At 34.9% G+C, this 19,753-nt stretch overlaps 1 long non-coding RNA gene across 1 annotated transcript in view; it reads left to right on the forward strand.

Annotated features, from left to right (window-relative positions):
* The window catches only part of LOC141545772 (uncharacterized), a 121,388-nt gene that overhangs the window by 37,600 nt on the left and 64,035 nt on the right, over nt 1-19,753 (forward strand). The window contains exon 4 of the long non-coding RNA XR_012483134.1: nt 6,347-6,450. This is a non-coding gene — a long non-coding RNA (uncharacterized LOC141545772). The remainder of the gene's footprint in view (nt 1-6,346; nt 6,451-19,753) is intronic.

The following is a 19,753-nucleotide window of genomic DNA, read 5'->3' on the forward strand; positions in this document are numbered from 1 at the left end:
GGCCTTTAAGGGAAGTTTTACTCTTTGAACTTCTGGGGAGGAGCTTATGTGGAGCAAGTTCATTGGTTGAAGTATTTCTCCCACAAGCCCCTGAGTTATTCCACGCCCATTCTCTGGGAGGATAAAAGAAGAAGTTAGAGTCTGGAAAGTCAGTTCTGGATTGGATCCAGGAGAAGACGGCCATGGATTCGCAAGTGAAGAGGACAGAGAAAAAGATTCACAGAGAAAAGAAACCTCCTCCCAGAGAAGGATTACAACTGAGAGACGATCAAAACTTGACATATTGGCACCCACAACTTGCAGTAAGGACTTTTGCTTATCCTGACAAGGACTTAGTCTGAGCCCTTCAGAGGAGCTAGCCTGGACCTTCACATTTTGGAGCCGAACAGGGACAAGACAAGAACAGATAAGATCCTGATTCTAGTGAAAAAGCCTTGGATCCAGATCTCAGTGGAATAGTCTCTCTAACCCAGAAGTGTGAGTAACAAGGAAACTTTGTTAAACTTTGTTTAAAGAGCTAAAGTAGAATTTCAGTGAAATGGGGTAAATGCTGTCTGTTCAAGGAAAATGTTTAGAGAGCATTATTAAGGTTATGAAAAGTCAAGGATTGATTATAATTTTGGAGAAGATTACTGAACTTTTAAAAACTGTGCAGGTCATATGTGCTTGTTTTTCTCTGGAAAAAGAATTGGATCCAGATGAGTGGAAATTAGTAGGAGAGCAATTAAGTAAACACTACAATTCCAAACCAAACTTAATTTCCAAAGATACATTTCATACCTACAATTTAATCCAAATGGCTTTAAAAATTGTTATTCTAAAGGAAAAGAAGAAGGAGCAAAATGGGGAGGTGTCAACTAAACTAGGTGAAAAGGATGAATCAGATAACAATGAAGTTAAGTACAATTCTGAGCAACAAGAATATTTCCCATCTCCTCCCTCAATTAACCCTTCAGGGGTGGAGCAAGAAGGAGGAGGGGAAGAGGCAGAAATACAAACAGAATGGCATGTGAAGCAGCCTATGACAAGATTAGAAAAAGCATTGGTTAAAGCTAAGAGAGAAGGACAGGATATAAGTGATTTTATACATGCATATCCTGTGATTGAAGATATTGACTCTGTAGGTCAAAAAAGGAGAAGATATACACCTTTAGATTTCAATAAAATTAAAGATTTGAAAAAAGGTTGTACCCTTTATGGGGCTACATCAGCTTATGTTAAAATGTTACTAGATGGTTTGTTTTATGAAGTCCTAACCCCGAATGACTGGAAATCCATAGCAAGGACATGCCTGGAACCTGGAGAAAATTTATTATGGCTTTTGGAGTTTCATGAATTATGTAAAATCCAAGTCAGATGCAATTTGGAAATAGGAGTTAACACCCAATTCACTTTTGAGCACTTGGCTGGTGAAGGTCGGTATGGAGAGAATTCAGAACAAATTAATTATTCCATGAAAGAGTATGAGCAAATTGCTAAGGCTGCAATAAAAGCTTGGGGTTCCCTCCCTGGACAGAAAGATCAGGGGGAGGCTTTTACTTAAATAGAGCAAGGTCCCAATGAACCTTTTGTGGATTTTGTGGGACGTTTGCAAACTGCTGTCAAAAGAACTATTGGAGAAAATGCAGCTACAGAAATAATGACCAGACATCTGGCTAAGGAAAATGCCAATGAGATTTGCAAAAGAATTATATGGGGATTAGACATAGATGCTCCTTTAGAGGAGATCATAAGATGCTGTGCTACAGTGGGAACAAATCCTTTTTACATCCGGACAATGATGAATGTGGAAAGGCAGGGTCCCTCCTGGCAAGGGATTTCTAGAGAAATTCGTCAATGTTTTCAATGTGGAAAAATTGGGCATCTAAGAGCTCAGTGTAGATATGAAGATATAGTGAGAAGACAGGATGAGAGAAGACCTAAAATGCCATATCCAAAATGCCACAAGGGTCTCCCCTGGGCCTCTGAATGTAGATTGACCCAGGGAAATGAGAGGCAGGGCCCAGCTTCAGCCCCCCAAGTGGGGCATGATGGTAGCTGAGGTTACATCCAGAGAAATTTAAGACATGATCAATCAGCCAAAAGACAATCAGATGGAAGAAAGGGATTGAAATTAGGAAAAGTAGAGTTGTGTGCAGTAGAGACTACTGAGATACTCCCTGGAAAAGTGAAATCTATTCCTGTTCAGCCTATGGATCCTTTGCCTCCAGGCACAATAGGCTTGACCATTTCATGTTCTGAGAGTGCTTACAAAACAATATTCATCCATACACTGATGTGAGAAACTGGAGAACGTGTAGCTAATATCCCAGTCACTAACACAGGTAGACAACGTGTGATTTATCAACCAGGAGAAGTAGTAGCATCAGGCTTATTGTTACATATCCCTAATAAGCAACCTAATAAGTCGCCCAGCTTCTGACTCCAATGAACAAAATCCAGGAATATATTGGACAGCAGCTGTGACAACTGATCAATCTATGCTTACTATTTATATAAATGGAATACCATTTGAAGGATTGGTAGACACGGGTGCAGATCGTACAGTTATTAGAGGGGCCAACTGGCCCAGTCACTGGCCAAAGATTAAGGCAGGCACCTACATTTCTGGGGTAGAAGGATCAATAGCAGCAGAAGTTAGTGCTATGCTTTTGAGATGGATATTTGAAGGTGAAATAGGAGTTTTTACTCCTTTTGTGGTTGAAAAAATCCCCATCAATCTGTGGGGAAGAGACATTTTATAGCAGATAGGATTACAAATAAGCACTTTGGCTTTTAGGCAGGGCTGCTGTTGAAGGCCTACCTGCACTTTCACCAGTTCCTATTCAGTGGAAGACTGATTCACCAGTGTGGGTAGAACAGTGGTCCTTAAGAAGTGATACAATTCAAACCTTATTAGACATAGTGAATGAACAACTTGACCAAGGACACTTGTGACCTTCTCTTAAGTCCTTGGAATTCCCCAGTATTTGTGGTGAAAAAGAAATCTGGAAAATGGAGGATGTTAACTGATCTTAGAAGAGTAAATGAACAGATGGAAACTATGGGAACTCTTCAACCTGGCCTCTTTAGGTTATAGACATTAAGGATTGTTTCTATTCTATCCCTCTAGTTAAGGAGGATATGAAAAGATTTGCTTTTTCAGTGCCTAGTGTTAATTTGGCTGAGCCTTATAAAAGATATGAATGGACAGTTTTGCCACAGGGAATGAAAAACAGCCCTATTATGTACCAAATGTATGTTGCTGCTGTTCTTGCTCCAGTAAGAAAAGCATTTCCAAAAGTAATATTGTTACATTATGTGGATGATATTTTGGGATGTGCACCTGAGGAACAAATGTTAGAAGCATGTCTACAAAAGACCATGGAAACACTAAAGTACTGCAAACTGCATATAGCTACAGAAAAAATTCAAATTCTCCTTTCAATATTTAGGATATGAAATATATCATAAGACACTCACAGTACAAAAGCTTTCTTCAAGAACAGAGAAGTTGAACACCTTAAATGATTTCCAAAAATTAATAGGAGATATCCAATGGATGCATCCAGTGTTAGGCTTAACTACCAAATCAACTGCAACCTCTATATGACATTTTAAGGGAAGACAGTGCTTTAAATTCACCATGCCAGCTTATAAGAGGGGCACAAGAGGCTTTGAGAGAAGTTGAACTGGCTTTATCCAATGCGGTTGAAAGAGTCACTCAAAAACCCTTAGAAATATCAGTTTTTGCTACAAAAGAGGCACCCACAGCAGTCCTTCATCAAGGAAACAGTGTGATTGAGTGGGTGAACCTCCCAGCACAACCAGAACAGAGCCTTACTCCTACCCAGTGCTTGTGGCTAGAATTTTATTAAAGGCCATTAAGAGAGTAGTACAATTATCTGGGATAAGTCCTGAAAAAATATACACATTCTATACTAATGCACAAATTAATGTATGCTGTGAGACCATCCCAGAATGGCAAATTTTATTGGCCACAGCTCCAAATTTTGCACATGGGTCTCCATTAAAGATAACCCAGCTACTACATAATTGGTGATGGATTTTTGAAGAAAAGGTTTCTAAGGTTCCTCTTAAAGGACCAACAATCTTTACAGATGCCTCCAAAGAAAATATTTGTGCTGTATACTCTCATGATTTAACCATAGAGTAGTCAGGACTCCTTTTCAGCCCACTCAACAGAATGAATTATTTGCTATCATGCTAGCTCTTATTACCCAGGAGATGTAAATATAATTACTGATTCAGCCTATTCAGTAGGTGTGGTACAAAGAATTGCCATAGCCCAAATAAAATTTGCAGCCTCTAATATTTATCAGCTCTTTAAGGAACTTCAAGAGCAAGTGAGAAAGCATCCAGGCAAGATTTATATCTTGCATGCCCACTCACATAGTGGACTTCCAGGTCCTATTTTTGATGGAAATTCAAATGCAGATAGCCTTTTAACTATGTTAGCCAGTACTCCTTTATTTCAGGAAGCATAAGAATCTCATTCTAAATATCATCAGGCTGCTCGAGCTTTACGTTTACAATTTGGAATAACAAGAGGAAGCTAGGAGCATAGTAAAAAGCTGTACAGCTTGCCTTCCTTTCACACTCCTACACTCCCTCCAGGGAAGAATCCTTGTGGTTTGAGACCCAATGAAATCTGGCAAATGGATATGATCCACTATAAATCTTTTGGTCATCTGTCTTTTATCCACGTGGTAGAAGATACCTTTTCAGGATTCACTTTTGCAGTGCCAACATCAAAAGAGACAGCCCAAGTGGTCACTGAATTCCTTATCCAAGCATTTGCAAATTATGGGTGTGCCACAAGAAATAAAAACAGATAATGGACCTGCATATTCTTCTAAACATTTTGCACACTTTTGTGCACAGTATAAGATTTTACACACCACTGGAATACCTTTTAATCCACAAGGTCAGGCAATACTAGAGAGAAGAAACAGAGACATTAAGACACTCCTCCAAAAACAAAAGAAAAGGGGAGCCACAGGTAACCTTAGAGAACTTCTAAATTTAGTTCTCTATATCATTAATTTTCTAATTTTTGACAAAGATGCACTGGCTCTGGCAGACAGGTTTTATAACCTACCAGAAGGGCAGTGTCCAATGCAGGCAGCTCCACTGTCCTTAGATAATTGCCAGGTGATGTGGAGAGATCCAGAAAGTGGTGAATGGAAGGGACCAGATAGGTTAACTACCTGGGGGAGAGGGTTGCTTGTAATTCTTCAGAAGGAGAAGGAATCAGATGGATGCCAATGAGTCTTATTCGCCTTGTCCATCAGAGAGAGACAGAAAAAGAGTAAGACCTCAAAACAAAGGAGAAAATCTAAGAAACATGTGACACTGAAAGAGCATGGCTAATAAGACTATTAAAGAACTTTAAAAGCAGCAGGAATCATTGGATTTCCTAACACAAGATGAGACTAATGGACAATGGACTTATGGACATTTATAAATTCTCAATTTATGATTATTTGATCATGTTATTTGTTACATACTTCTAGCATGTACTATGTTACTATGTTACTATGTGTTTATGTAATCTATGTAATTATGTGTAATAACTCCCATATTGATGGATTTATGTTTCAAGGTCATGACCACCCTATGTTCTAAATCAAAAGAAATGGGGAGATGTTAGGTTCTTACTAAGTGCTAATGAGATAATGAGATATTAGGTTCTTACTAAGTGCTAAATCAGTACTTAACAATTCTCTAGTTCTGGCCTTTAAGGGAAGTTTTACCCTTTGAACTTCTGGGGAGGAGCTTATGTGGAGAAAGTTCATTGATTGAAGTATTTCTCCCACAAGCCCCTGAGTTATTCCATGCCCATTCTCTGGGAGGATAAAAGAAGAAGTTAGAGTCTGGAAAGTCAGTTCTGGATTGGATCCAGGAGAAGACGGCCATGGATTCGCAAGTGAAGAGGACAGAGAAAAAGATTCACAGAGAAAAGAAACCTCCTCCCAGAGAAGGATTACAACTGAGAGATGATCAGAACTTGACATACTACTACTACTACCTACTATTACTCCTACTCCTACTCCTACTATTACTACTACTACTACTTAAACTACTACTAGTTTCTACTTACAACTACTACTACTACAACTAAGTACTACTACTACTAGTACTATTGCTCCTACTACTAATTACTATTACTACTACTACTAGTACTAGTACTACTATTACCACCATCACCACCACCATTGCTATTAGCTAACATTTATATAACACTTACAATATTCCTACTATGCATCTACTAACATTTTATTATCTCATTTGATCCTCACTACAACCCTGGAAGGCAGGTCCTATTATTATCCTTATTTTACAGATGAAAAAAAACTGAAGCAATACTATCAAGTGCCTGAAGTTGAATTTGAATTCCTGACTCCACATCCAGCTCTCTTATCCACTGTGTTATCTAGCTGCCACCTAGTAAGTAGTTTTTTCTTTCCCTTACTTCTACCCTCTCAAATAAATGAGTTAAATTAGATAATATTTACAAAGTGCTTAATATGAGCCTGACATATAATAGGACCTTAATAAATTCTTATTCCCTTTTTTCTCTTCTCTCTTGCAGAGAGGATAGAAACTTGATCAGCATTGTGTGATTAAGAGGAAGTAAAAGCAAAAAATATGGTCAAAGAAGGTGACTGTCAGGGTTCAGTATTTTGAAAGTAGAACCTTTTTGATTGATGGCAGGGTCTAGGATTTGTGCATGCTATGTTAGATGGTAGCCCATATTGATAATATAATAATAATAATAATAATTATTATTATTATTATCTTTGTCACATTCTCCATCATGGCTGTTCCAAACCCCCTTTCTGTCCACTACTCCTTGTATGTATATTCTGTATCCTCGCCATAATTTCCATTATTTTTAGTACCACTTATCTTAAGTCTTCCCAACTTCAGAACTGGTGTTCTATCCACTGTGATATTTAGCTGCCAAATAAGAAAAGCTGGCTCAACGTTCCCTTTGGTAAAGACAGAAATCATGGAAGGAATGGGCTTAAACTTAAATTATCATGGTAGTGAAGTACCTATAGGATTCAGGTATGGGAAAATTAACTTACAACTAACTGTTGGTATTAGAAATATTTCTTTCTTTGAGGAATCTTCATGCAAATTGTCCTGTTGCATGTAGCTCTCTGCTTGGAGGAAGGATCAACCATCTGAACTTCTACGAGCTTTTATTTTCTTCATCCCATAACTAACTTGGAGCTGCTTTCTTTCTCGAGTAATTGTCTGTATAAATGTCTAATCCCAGTGGGACACGTCTCCTATTGGTCTAGTGAACCTAATTACAATGGTTTGTGGGTGGAGGGATGGTGAAAAAGTCTCTTCCATACTTCTACTGAATGGTTACACCCCACAAAGTATTCCTGAAACTTAAATCTTCAATTTTTTAAAAATTAAAATGGTTAAAATTAATAGAGTGGTTTAAAGTCCCCAGAGGTATGGCTAAGCTTGTTTGCCCAGCCATTACTTCCTTCTTGATGCAATGAAAGAGCATTGCAACTCATAATAATGGATCATAGAGCAGATACACATGTTGATTATACATCAGAATCTCATCCTGTGTAACTATAATCTGAAGGGAGAAAGGAAACTCCCCTTTTTACCTACATTAAATGAAAAAAAAAACAGAAACAAAAATAGAGAAAAACATGGTTGGCTTGTAATCTATGTTTGTGGAGGGCTTTCCCACATTGTTACGACAATAAATCCATTAAAATTTCTTCAGAATCCTGTGGAGATAGAATGTTGACATTATGACTATCCACATATAATGTATTTATTCTGTCCTATGAGCTGGATGAGATAACCTTTAAAATCTCATTGAATTCTGAGCTAATATGATTCATGTTGGATTTTCAATTTGAGATATAAGAAAGCTTGAATTGATGAAGGGAAGAAGAACATCCATTAACAATATTTCTTTCTTTATATACTAATATTTGTCACATAAAAAAGATTGTTCCCCTAAATCAAGAGAAAGAGATATGGGTGGTGGGAAAGAGAAACAGACAGACATTGACTCTTTCTGATCCTTCATTTCCCTTTTTTATGACATGCAGTGAATGACCCATTGTTACTTTCACCTTTCATTTAATTACTGGGTAGTAACAAACATTATCTTCTACTCAACCTTCCTGCCCCAGAATCTTACAACCTGTTAGTCAGTTTGCCACCTTGAGTCATAGGGCCAATGAAAGTTCTTTAATGAAAGTGATAGTTATTTGAATATGAAACCTTTCCTGGAATTTACTCTTCTTTATTGCTATCCAGTCCCTGTGAGATCATAGCTGAGAAATAGGATATTATTTGTGGGAATTTTTTCCTCTTTAATTTTAAAAAAAATTACCTGTGCATATGTACTGTCAAAAATGTTTTAATAAAAAAATTTAAAAAATAAAAATAAAAATTTTTCCCAATTACATATAAAAATAATTTTAACATTTTTTACTTCTAATTTTGAATTATTCTAATTATTCTTTCTCCTCCTCTCTCTTCTCATTGAGAAAGCAATTTGACATAGGTTTTACATGTGTAGTCATGCAAAATACATTTCCATGTAAGTGATGCTGTGAAAGAAAACGCAAAACTCCATGAAAAAAAAAAAAGGAAAATTATCCTTGATTTGCATTCTGGCTTTATCACATGTTTGGACATGTACAGCAGCTTTTTTTCATAAGTCTTATAGAATTGTCTTGTATAGTTGTATTGGCTAGAAAAGCTAAGTTATTCATAGCAGATCATTATACATACATACATACATACATACATATATATATACACACACACACATATACATACATACATATATATATATATATATATTTTTTTTTTCTGTTACTGTGTTCAATGTTCTCCTGGTTCTGCTCATCTCACTTTGCATCAGTTCATGTCTTTCCAGGTTTTTCTGAGACAATTATGCTCATTGCTTTTGGGATAAGAATTCACTATTTGACAAAAACTACTGGGAAAATTGGAAACTAGTATGACAGAAAGTAGGCAAAGACCCACACCTTAACACTGTATACCAAGATCAGGTCAAAATGAGTTCATGATCTAGACATAAAGAATGATATTATAAACAAAATAAAAGAACATAGGATAGTTTACCTCTCACATCTGTGGAGGAGAAAGGAATTTGTCTCCAAACAAGAACTGGAGCTCATTATTGAAGACAAAGTAGATAATTTTGATTATATTAAGTTAAAAAGGTTTTCTACAAATAAAACTAATGCAGACAATATTAGAAGGGAAGCAATAAACTGGGAGTACATTTTTACATTCAAACATTCTGATAAAGGCCTCATTTCTAAAATATATAGAGAGTTGAATCAAATTTAGAAGAATTCAAGCCATTTTCCAATTGATAAATGGTCAAAGGATATGAACAGACAATTTTCAGAAGAAGAAATTAAAACTATTTTTAGTCATATGAAAAGGTGCTCCAAATCATTATTGATCAGAGAAATACAAATTAAGACAACTCTGAGATACCACTACACACCTCTCACATTGGCTAAGATGACAGGAAAAGATAATGATGAATGTTGGAGGGGATGTGGGAAAACTGGGACAATGATACATTGTTGGAGTTGTGAATGGATATATAACCATTCTGGAGAAGGATTTGGAACTATGCTTAAAAAAATTATCAAACTTTGATCCTTTGATCCAGCAGTGTTTCTACTGGGCTTATATCCTAAAGAGATCTTAAAGGAGGGAAAATGTGCAAAAATGTTTGTGGCAACTCTTCTTGTAGTGGCTAGAAAGAATGACTGAATAAGTTGTGGTATATAAATGTTATGGAATATTATTATTCTATAAGAAATGATCAACAGGATGATTTCAGAAAGGCCTGGAGAGACTTTCAGGAACTGGTGCTGAGTGAAGTGAACAGACCCAGGAGATCATTATACTTGGCAACAAGAAGATTATATGATGATTAATTCTGATGAACGTGGCTCTCTTCAGCAATGAGATGATTCAAACCAATTGTTCAGTCATGGAACGAGCCATCTACACCCAGAGAGAGGACCGTGGGAACTGAGTGTGATTCACAACATAGCATTTTCACTTATTTTGTTGATGTTTGCTTACATTTTATTTTGCTTCTCCTTTTTTAAAAAACTCATTTGATTGGATTTTTCTTGTGCGGCATGCTAATTGTATAAATATGTATGCATATATTGGATTTAACACATATTCCTACTGTGTTTAACATGAAAAAAGAGAATTATGCTCATCATTCCTAAAGCACATATCACAATCATCACAACCTTATACATATACAATAACTTGTTTGGTCATTCACTTTAATTTCCAATTTTTTGCCACCATTGAAAGAGCTGCTCTAAATATTTTTGTACACACAGATCCTTTCCCTTTTTGTTTTAGTTATCTCTTTGCTATATAGACCTAGCAGTGATATGGCTTGGTCAAAGGTCAAGTATGGTTTTATAGTCCTTTGGGCATAATTCCAAATTACTCTTCCGAATGGTTGAATCAGTATACTACTTCACCAATAGTACATTAGCATTTGAATTTTTCCACATCCCCTCCAACATTTGTCATTTCCCTTTTTGTCATAACAGCTAATCTGACAGGTGTAAGGTAGTGACTCAGAATTGTTTTAATTTGCATTACTCTCAGTGATTTAGAACATTTTTATATGACTATAGAAAATGGATAACTTTGTCTGAAAACTGCCTATTGATGTCTTTTGACAAGAATGGCTCTTATTTTATAAATTTAGATATAGATTATTATTATTTTATAGATTTAGTTTTCTATATGTTTAAGAAGTCTATCAGAGAAACTCAATATATATTTTTTTCACTGTAATGATTGCCAACTATATATTTCTGTATAGTAAGATAAATATCCTCTCACAACTTAGTGTGAATATTATACCCTCTTAGACCCATTTCTGTTGAGATTAAGATTCATGTTATCTACCCTCTCATCACTTTTCCCCATTTGCTCCTCTAATATAATATCTTTCAGCTTCTTTTATGCCAGATAATTTATATCTCATTCTACCTCTCCCTTTCCCTTCTTCCACTGCACTTTTCTTTTTCATCTCTTAATTTCATTTTATTTTTATATAATCATACCATCATATATCCCACTTATATTTTTTATTTCTTTTTATGTATACTCCTGCTGTCTGCCCTAATAATGAGAAAGATCTTAGCAATTATAAATATTTCCCATCTAGGAATTAAAACAATTTAAACTTATTGAATCATGATTTCTCTTTCCTGTTTATCTTTTTATGCTTCTTTTGCATCTTATATCTGGGAGTCAATTTTTCTATTCAGCTCTAGTTTTTTCATCAAGAATGATTGAAAATTCTCTATTTCAATGGGGTGCATTCCACCCCTCTCCTCCAAGGATTATACTCAGTTTTGTCTATATCCTAGTTCTAGTCTTTTTGTCTTCTAGAATTTCATATTTCAAACCCTCCAATCTTTCTATGTAGAAGCTGCTAAATCTTGTATTATACTGACTGTGGCTCCATGATATTTGAATGGTTTCTTTTTTTGACTGCTTGCAGTATTTTTTCTTGATCTGGGAGATCTGGAATTTGGCTATAATATTCCTGGGAGTTTTCATTTTGGGTTCTCTTTCATAATGTAATCATATTCTTTCAATTTCTATTTTATTCTCTGGATCTAGAATATCAGAGCGGTTTTCCTTGATAATTTTGTTTCTTTTTAAGATATTTATTTATTTTAAACTTAAAGAAAAGCTAGAGAAAAGTTGCCATATGTACAGTAGAACATGAGAAGACATAAAATCTAAAGCAATAAATTTCCATTTCAAGAAAGCCTATAAAATAATTACTATACATTATATTCAGATATGTCCATCTTTTCTTTGCTTCCTTGTAGATTTTCTTTTGTTATCTGCTGTGCTGTTTTTATTTTATTCTTTTCCCCTCCTTCCTCCCCCCCCACCCTCGGTCTCACCTCCTGCCCTTGCCCAAGAAGACTACAATTAATCATAAGATATTTGTGTTATATTCCAGAATTCTACCCTTACTGAGAATGGGTTAAATAGGTAACCCATATTCTCACACACATGAGAATATATAATACATGCATATGCACATACATATGCTATCTATAATTACACACACATACATACATATATATGTGTATATATATATATATACATATACATATTTATTTATATGTATCTATGTAAGACTGTTCTATGCATTCTTGTCCTCTCTCTGAAAGTAGAAAGAATCTTTCATCCTAAGTTCAAGTATTTTCATATTTTTTTCATCATTTCTATTCCACAGCAATATTCCAACCTTATACTGTCTAGTTATTTTAAAGAGTTTCAAACTATATTGATTAATATAGCTGACATATAGTATAGTTTCCCTATTTTTCTCTTTTTATTAAATCCATTTTAGCTTTAACTTTGTCTGAGATCATGATGACCCCTATTTTTTAACATAATAAAATTAACTCCTAATCTTTATTTTTTGTTTGTTGTGTTCCTCCAGAGTATCCTGATTTATTACTTGTGATGTTACCCTCCTATTACTTAACTTATCCCCCTCCAAAGAGTCTTCCCTTATCCTCTCCTTCACCCCTTACCTCTTGGCTTTTCATTTCTATCTGAATTCAGACTTTGATAGCCTTTCAAATATGTCTATGTTTGTATATGTGTGAGTATTCTCTATTTAATCCATTCCCAGTGATAGTAAGATTCCAGAACTACCAGCTCTCTTTTCCACATCTAATTCATTTTTAAAATTAATTTTATAATTTTTTGACAGTGCATATGTATGAGTAATTTTTTTTATAGCATTATCCCTTATAGTCATTTTTTCCAAATTTTCCCCTTCCTCTACTCCCTCCTCTAGATGACAGGCAATCCTGTACATATTAAATGTGTTACAGTATAACCTAGATACAATATATGTGTGTAAATCCAATTTTCTTGTTGCACTTTAACAATTGGATTCCGAAGGTATAAGTAACCTGGTAGAAAGACAGTAGTGCTAACAGTTTACATTCACTTCCCAGTGTTCCTCCTCTGAGTGTAGCTGTTTCTGTCCATCATTGATCAACTGGAAGTGAGTTGTTGGATCTTCTTTATGTTGAAGATATCCACTTCCATCAGAATATATCTTCATACAGTATTGTTGTTGAAGCGTATAGTGATCTTCTGGTTCTGCTCATTTCATTCAGTATCAGTTCATGTAAGTCTCTCCAAGCCTCTCTGTATTCCTCCTGCTGGTCATTTCTTACAGAGCAATAATATTCCATAACATTCATATGCCATAATTTACCCAACCATTCTCCAATTGATGAACATCCATTCATTTTCCAGTTTCTAGCCACTACAAAAAGAGCTGCCACAAACATTTTGGCACATACAGGTCCCTTTCTCATCTTTAGTATTTCTTTGGGATATAAGCCCAGTAGTAGCACTGCTAGATGCACAGTTGGATAACTTTTTGGGCATAGTTCCAAATTGCTCTCCAGAATGGCCGGATTCTTTCACAACTCCACCAACAATGCATTAGTGTCCTAGTTTTCCCACATCCCCTCCAACATTCATCATTATTTGTTCCTGTCATCTTAGCCAATCTGACAGGTGAGTAGTGGTATCTCAGAGTTGTCTTAATTTGCATTTCTCTGATCAGTAGAGATTTGGAACACTCTTTCATATGAGTGGATATAGTTTCAATTTAATCATCTGAAAATTGTCTGTTCATATCCTTTGACCATTTATCATTTGGAGAATGGTTTGATTTCTTATAAATTAGGGTCAGTTCTCTATATATTTTGGAAATGAGGCCTTTATCAGAACTTTTAACTGTAAAAATATTTTCCCAATTTGTTACTTCCCTTCTAATCTTGTTTGCATTAGTTTTGTTTGTACAAAAGCTTTTTAATTTGATGTAATCAAAATCTTCTATTTTGTGATCAATAATGATCTCTAGTTCTCCTTTGGTCATAAATTCCTTCCTCCTCCACAGCTCTGAGAGGTAGATTATCCTCTGTTCCTCTAATCTATTTATGATCTCATTCTTTATGCCTAAATCATGGACCCATTTTGATCTTATCTTGGTATATGGTGTTAAGTGTGGATCCATATCTAATTTCTGCCATACAAATTTCTAGTTTTCCCAACAGTTTTTTTCAAATAATGAATTCTTATCCCAAATGTTGGTATCTTTGGGTTTGTCAAATCTTTGGGTATAGTTGTATCCTATTTTGTCCTATGTACCTAATCTGTTCCAGTGATTGACTAGTCTATTTCTTAGTCAATACCAAATGGTTTTGGTGACTGCTGCTTTATAATATAGCTTTAGATCAGGTACAGCTAGACCACCTTCATCTGACTTTTTTTTCATTAATTCCCTTGAAATTCTCGACCTTTTATTCTTTTATATGAACTTTGTTGTTATTTTTTCTAGGTCACTGAAATAGTTTTTTGGTAGTCTGATTGGTATAGCACTAAATAAATAGATTAGTTTGGGGAGTATTGTCATCTTTATTATATTCACTCAGCCTATCCACGAGCACTGGATGTCTTTCCAATTATTTAAATCTGACTTTATTTTTGTGGCAAGTGTTTTGTAATTTTTCTCATATAATTCCTGTCTTTTCTTTGGTAGATGGATTCCAAATATTTTATACTCTCGACATTTGTTTTGAATGGAATTTCTCTTTGTATCTCTTGCTGTTACATTTTGTTGGTGATGTATAAAAATGCTGAGGATTTATGTGGATTTATTTTGTATCCAGAAAATTTGCTAAAGTTGTGAATTATTTCTAATAACTTTTTATTAGAATCTCTGGGGTTATCATCATATCATCTGCAAAGAGTAACAGTTTGATTTCCTCATTACCTACTGTTACTCCTTTAATCTCTTTCTTGAGTCTTATTGCCGAGGGTAGCATTTCTAATACAATATTGAATAGTGGGCAACCTTGTTTCACTCCTGATCTTACTGGGAAAGGTTCCAGTTTATCTCCATTGTATATTATGCTTACTGACTGTCTTAAATATATGCTCCTAACTATTTTAAGGAATAATCCATTTATTCCTATACTCTCAAGCATTTTTAGTAGGAATGGATGTTGTATTTTATCAAATGCTTTTTTGCATCTATTGAGATGATCATATGGTTTTTATTAATTTGATTATTAATATGGTCAATTATACTAATAGTTTTCCTAGTATTAAACCAGCCCTTCATTCCTGGTATAAATCCTACTTGATCATAGTGTATTATTCTGGGGATGATTTTCTGAAGCCTTTTTGCTAATATCTTATTTAAGATTTTAGCATCAATATTCATTAAGGAGATTGGTCTATAGTTTTCTTTCTTCGTTTTCAATCTGCCTGGTTCAGGTATCAGTACCATGTCTGTGTCATTAAAGGAGTTTGGTAGGACTCCTTCATCCCCTATTTTTTCAAGTAGTTTATATAACATTGGGGCTAATTGTTCTTTAAATGTTTGGTAGAATTCACATGTAAATCCATCTGCTCCTGGGGATTTTTTCCTGGGGAGCTGATTAATAGCTTGTTCTATTTCTTTTTCTGAAATGGGACTATTTAAGTTTACCTCCTCCTCTGTTAACCTAGGAAGTCTATATTTTTGGAGGTAGTCATCCATTTCACTTAAGTTATCAAATTTATTGGCATAAAGTTGGGCAAAGTAACTCCTTATTATTTCTCTAATTTCCTCTTCATTGGTGGAAAGTTCCCCCTTTTCATTTTTAAGACTAACAATTTGATTTTCCTCTTTCCTTTTTCTGATCAGATTTACCAAAGGTTTATCTATTTTATTGGCTTTTTCATAAAACCAACTCTTGATTTTATTTATTAATTCAATAGTTTTTTTTTACTTTCAATATTATTGGCTTCTTTTAATTTTAGAATTTCAAGTTTAGTTTTTGGTTTGGGGTTTCTAATTTGGTCTTTTTCTAGCTTTTTAAGTTGCAGGCCCAATTCATTAATCTCTTTCTCTATTTTATTCAAATAAGCCTCTAAAGGTATAGAATTTCCCCTTATTACCACTTTAGCTGCATCCCACAAATTTTGGTATGATGTCTCATCGTTGTCATTATCTTTGGTGAAATTATTGTGCCTAGAATTTGCTGTAGTTTCCAATTACTTTTTGGTCTATTTACCCATAACTTCTTATTGAATGTAGTTTTTATTGCATTGTGATCTGAGAAGAAGGCATTTACTATTTCTCCCTTCCTGCATTTAATTTTGAGATCTTTATGTCCCAATATATGGTCAATTTTTGTATAGGTTCCATGAACTGCTGAGAAGAAAGTATATTCCTTTCTATCACCATTCAGTTTTCTCCAAAGATCTACCTAATTTTTCTAATGCTCTATTTACCTCTTTAATTTCTTTCTTATTTGTTTTGTGGTTTGATTTATCTAATTCTGAGAGTGCAAGGTTGAGATCTCCCACTATTATAGTTTTGCTATCTATTTCTTCTTGCAACTCTCTTTTCCTTTAGGAAGTTAGATGCTATACCACTTGGTGCAGATATGTTTAGTATTGATATGGCTTCATTGTCTATGCTACCTTTTAGCAGGATATAGTTTCCTTCTTTATCTCTTTTAATTATATAAATTTTTGCCTTTGCTTGATATGAGATAAGGATGGCTACCCCTGCTTTTTTGGCTTCACCTGAAGCATAATAGATTCTGCTCCAGCCTTTTACCTTTACACTCTGTATGTATCTCCCTGCTTTAAGTGTGTTTCCTGTAAACAACATATTGTAGGGTTCTGACTTTTGAGCCTGCTATCTGCCTCCGTTTAATGGGAGAGTTTATCCCATTCACATTTACAGTTAAAATGACTAATTTTGTATTTCCTGCCATCATATTATCCTCTGATTATGCTTTTTTCCCTTGTCCCCCTGAACCCCTTCCTCAGTATTTAATTTATGGACTCCACTTGTGATGTGCAGCCCTCCCTTTTTAGTATCCCTCCCCTCTCCTTTTAAGTCCCTTCCCCTTTCTTGTACCCTTCCATTATTCCCCTTTTCCTTTTCCCTTTTCCTCTCCCCCATTATAATAAGATGAGAGAGAATTCTCTGAAAAACAAATATGTCAATTATTTACTCTTTGAGCCTACTCTAATGAGAGTAAAATTCACACAATGTTTCTCTCCTTCTCTAAATTCCCCCAGATGTGGTAGATTTTCTATGCCTCTTCTTGGTATGTGTTTTGCCTCTTTTTATCTTTCCTCTCCCTTTATCTGATACTGTCCCCTTCCCTGTACTACTTCCCTTTTTATGTTATATCAGTAAAATCAAATTATCCATATGGACTTTCTGTATATCCACAACAGAGATACAGTTCTCAAGAGTTCTTTTTACCTTTTTCTGCTTCTCTTCATTCTTGTGGCTGTAGATCAATTTTTTTGTTTGTCTGGTTTTTTTCTTAGAAACAAATGGAATTCCTCTGTTTCATTAAATGACCATCTTCTTCCATGGAAGAAAATGCTAAACTTAGCTGGGTAGTTTATTCTTGGTTGCAATCCTTTGCCTTTTGTAATATCAGGTTCCAGGCCCTTCAAGCCAGGCCCCTCCAGCCAGATCTTGCATGACCCTTATTGTGGCACCTTGATATTTGAATTGTTTTTTCCCTCGCTGCTTGCAATGTTTTTTCCTTAGTTTGGTAGTTCTGCAGCTTAGCCACAATGTTCCGTGGAGTTCTTTTTTTTAGGGTCTTTTTCAGAGGGTGTTCGATGAATTCTTTCAATGCCTATTTTCCCTTCTATTTCTATTATCTCTGGACAGTTCTCTTTAATTATTTCCTGTAAAATAGAATCTAGGCTCTTTTTTTTATCATAATTTTTGGGAAGTCCAATGATCCTCAGATTATCTCTCCTAGATCTATTTTCCAGGTCTATAGATTTTCCCAGTAAATATTTGATGTTATTCTCCAGCTTTTCATTTTTTTTTTTTTTTTTGTTTTGTTTGACTGATTCTTGGTTTCTCAATGAATCATTCATTTCTATTTGTTCCAGTCCTGATTTTTAATGAGTTATTTTCTTCATTCACATTTTTAGTTCTTTTTGTATATGCCCAATTGGGTTTTTAAATGAATTATTTTGCTCTGTTGATTTTTTTTCCATTTCACTAATTTTTTTTAGTGAGTTATTTTCTTTTTCCAAATCACAAATCCTACTTTCTTGGGAATTTTTTTCTCTTTTTCCAGTTGGTTGACTTTCTTTTCATAATTTCCATGTTTTTCTTGGATTGTTATTTTTTAAATTTGTTTTCCCCTCAATCCCTCTCATTTAACTTTTGAAGTCTGTGTGTGTGTGTGTGTGTGTGTGTGTGTGTGTATGAGTGTGTGTGTGTGTGTGTGTGTGTGTGTGTGTGTGTGTAGACAGACAGATAGATAGATAGATAAGCTGGTTATTATAATCATCTCTAGTCCTAGAGTGTCAGAGATGGCTCCTCTGGCCTCAGGTTCTGTTTCAGTTCTCTCCTCCATGTTGGAACCAAAACATAGAACTTCACCTCCTATATATTTGCATATAACCAGTAGATCTCTGTCCCACTGTTTCTGAACTCACCAAGCATATCCTGGCTCCTTCCTGCCCAGAGTTACATCTCAGCCTCAGAGTTGGGCTATTATCCTCAGAGATTTCCTAAATCTTCCCCTACTCAGACACCCAATTCCTCACACTGCCCAAAAAATGAAAATTCCTGTGAGGCTGAGGGGACCTCCCAACCAAGCCAGTCCCAGGATTCACTACTTGCTATTTCAGTATCCTGGAGATTTTTACATTTCACACAGAACCTCCGTGCTTGTGTTTTTCTTTGGATCTTCTCTGGTTGTTTCGGGAGGACCCCTGTTCTGTACAATTGTTGTTTGTGGAGGAAATATGGAGAGTTTGGGATTTTCTAACCTGCTCTGTTATCTTTCCAGAATCATATCAATAATTTCTTGAAAGATAATGTGTAGGTTTTTTTTTTTTTTTAATCATGACTTTCAAGTAATTCCTGGATCTATTTTACAGATGGGTTGCTTTTCCAATGAGATAAAATTTAACATTTTCTTCTATTTTTCATTCTTTTGATTTTGGTTGATTGTTTCTTGATGTCTCAAAAAGTCATTAGCTTCTGTTTGCCCAATTTTAAATTTTAAATATTTTTTTTTCTTTAGTGAGCTTTTGTCTTCCTTTTTCATGTGACTAATTCTACTTTTTGAGTTCTTCTCTTCAGTGAATTTTTATGCATCTTTTTCCACTTAGCTAATTCTATTTTTCAAGGTATTATTCTCTTTGAATTTTTGTGCTTCTTTTACCATTTGTTCTATTCTTTTAAAAAAATTTTTCAGTATTTCTTTATGTCTCCTTTATTAAGCTGTTAACTATTTTTTCATGATTTTCTTACATCACTTTCATTTCTCTTTTAACGTTTTCCTCTATCTCTCTCTCTTGATTTTAAAAATCTTTTTTTTGAGCTTTTTCATAGTCTGAAACCATTTCATAACTTCCTTTAAGGGTGTGGATGCAGGAATTTTGACTTTGTTATCTTCTTCTAAATGTGTGTTTTTATCTGTCTTGTCACTATAGTACCTTTTTTACTTTTTATGGCCAGAATTATTTTTTTATGGCTTGAGTTGGAATATCAGTAAATAGAGGTGATTATATACGTATCTTCAGTTCTCCTATATTACTTCCTGGGGTAACCTGAAAA

Source organism: Sminthopsis crassicaudata, chromosome 6, assembly GCF_048593235.1.
Source record: "Sminthopsis crassicaudata isolate SCR6 chromosome 6, ASM4859323v1, whole genome shotgun sequence".
In the NCBI taxonomy this organism is placed as follows: domain Eukaryota; kingdom Metazoa; phylum Chordata; class Mammalia; order Dasyuromorphia; family Dasyuridae; genus Sminthopsis; species Sminthopsis crassicaudata.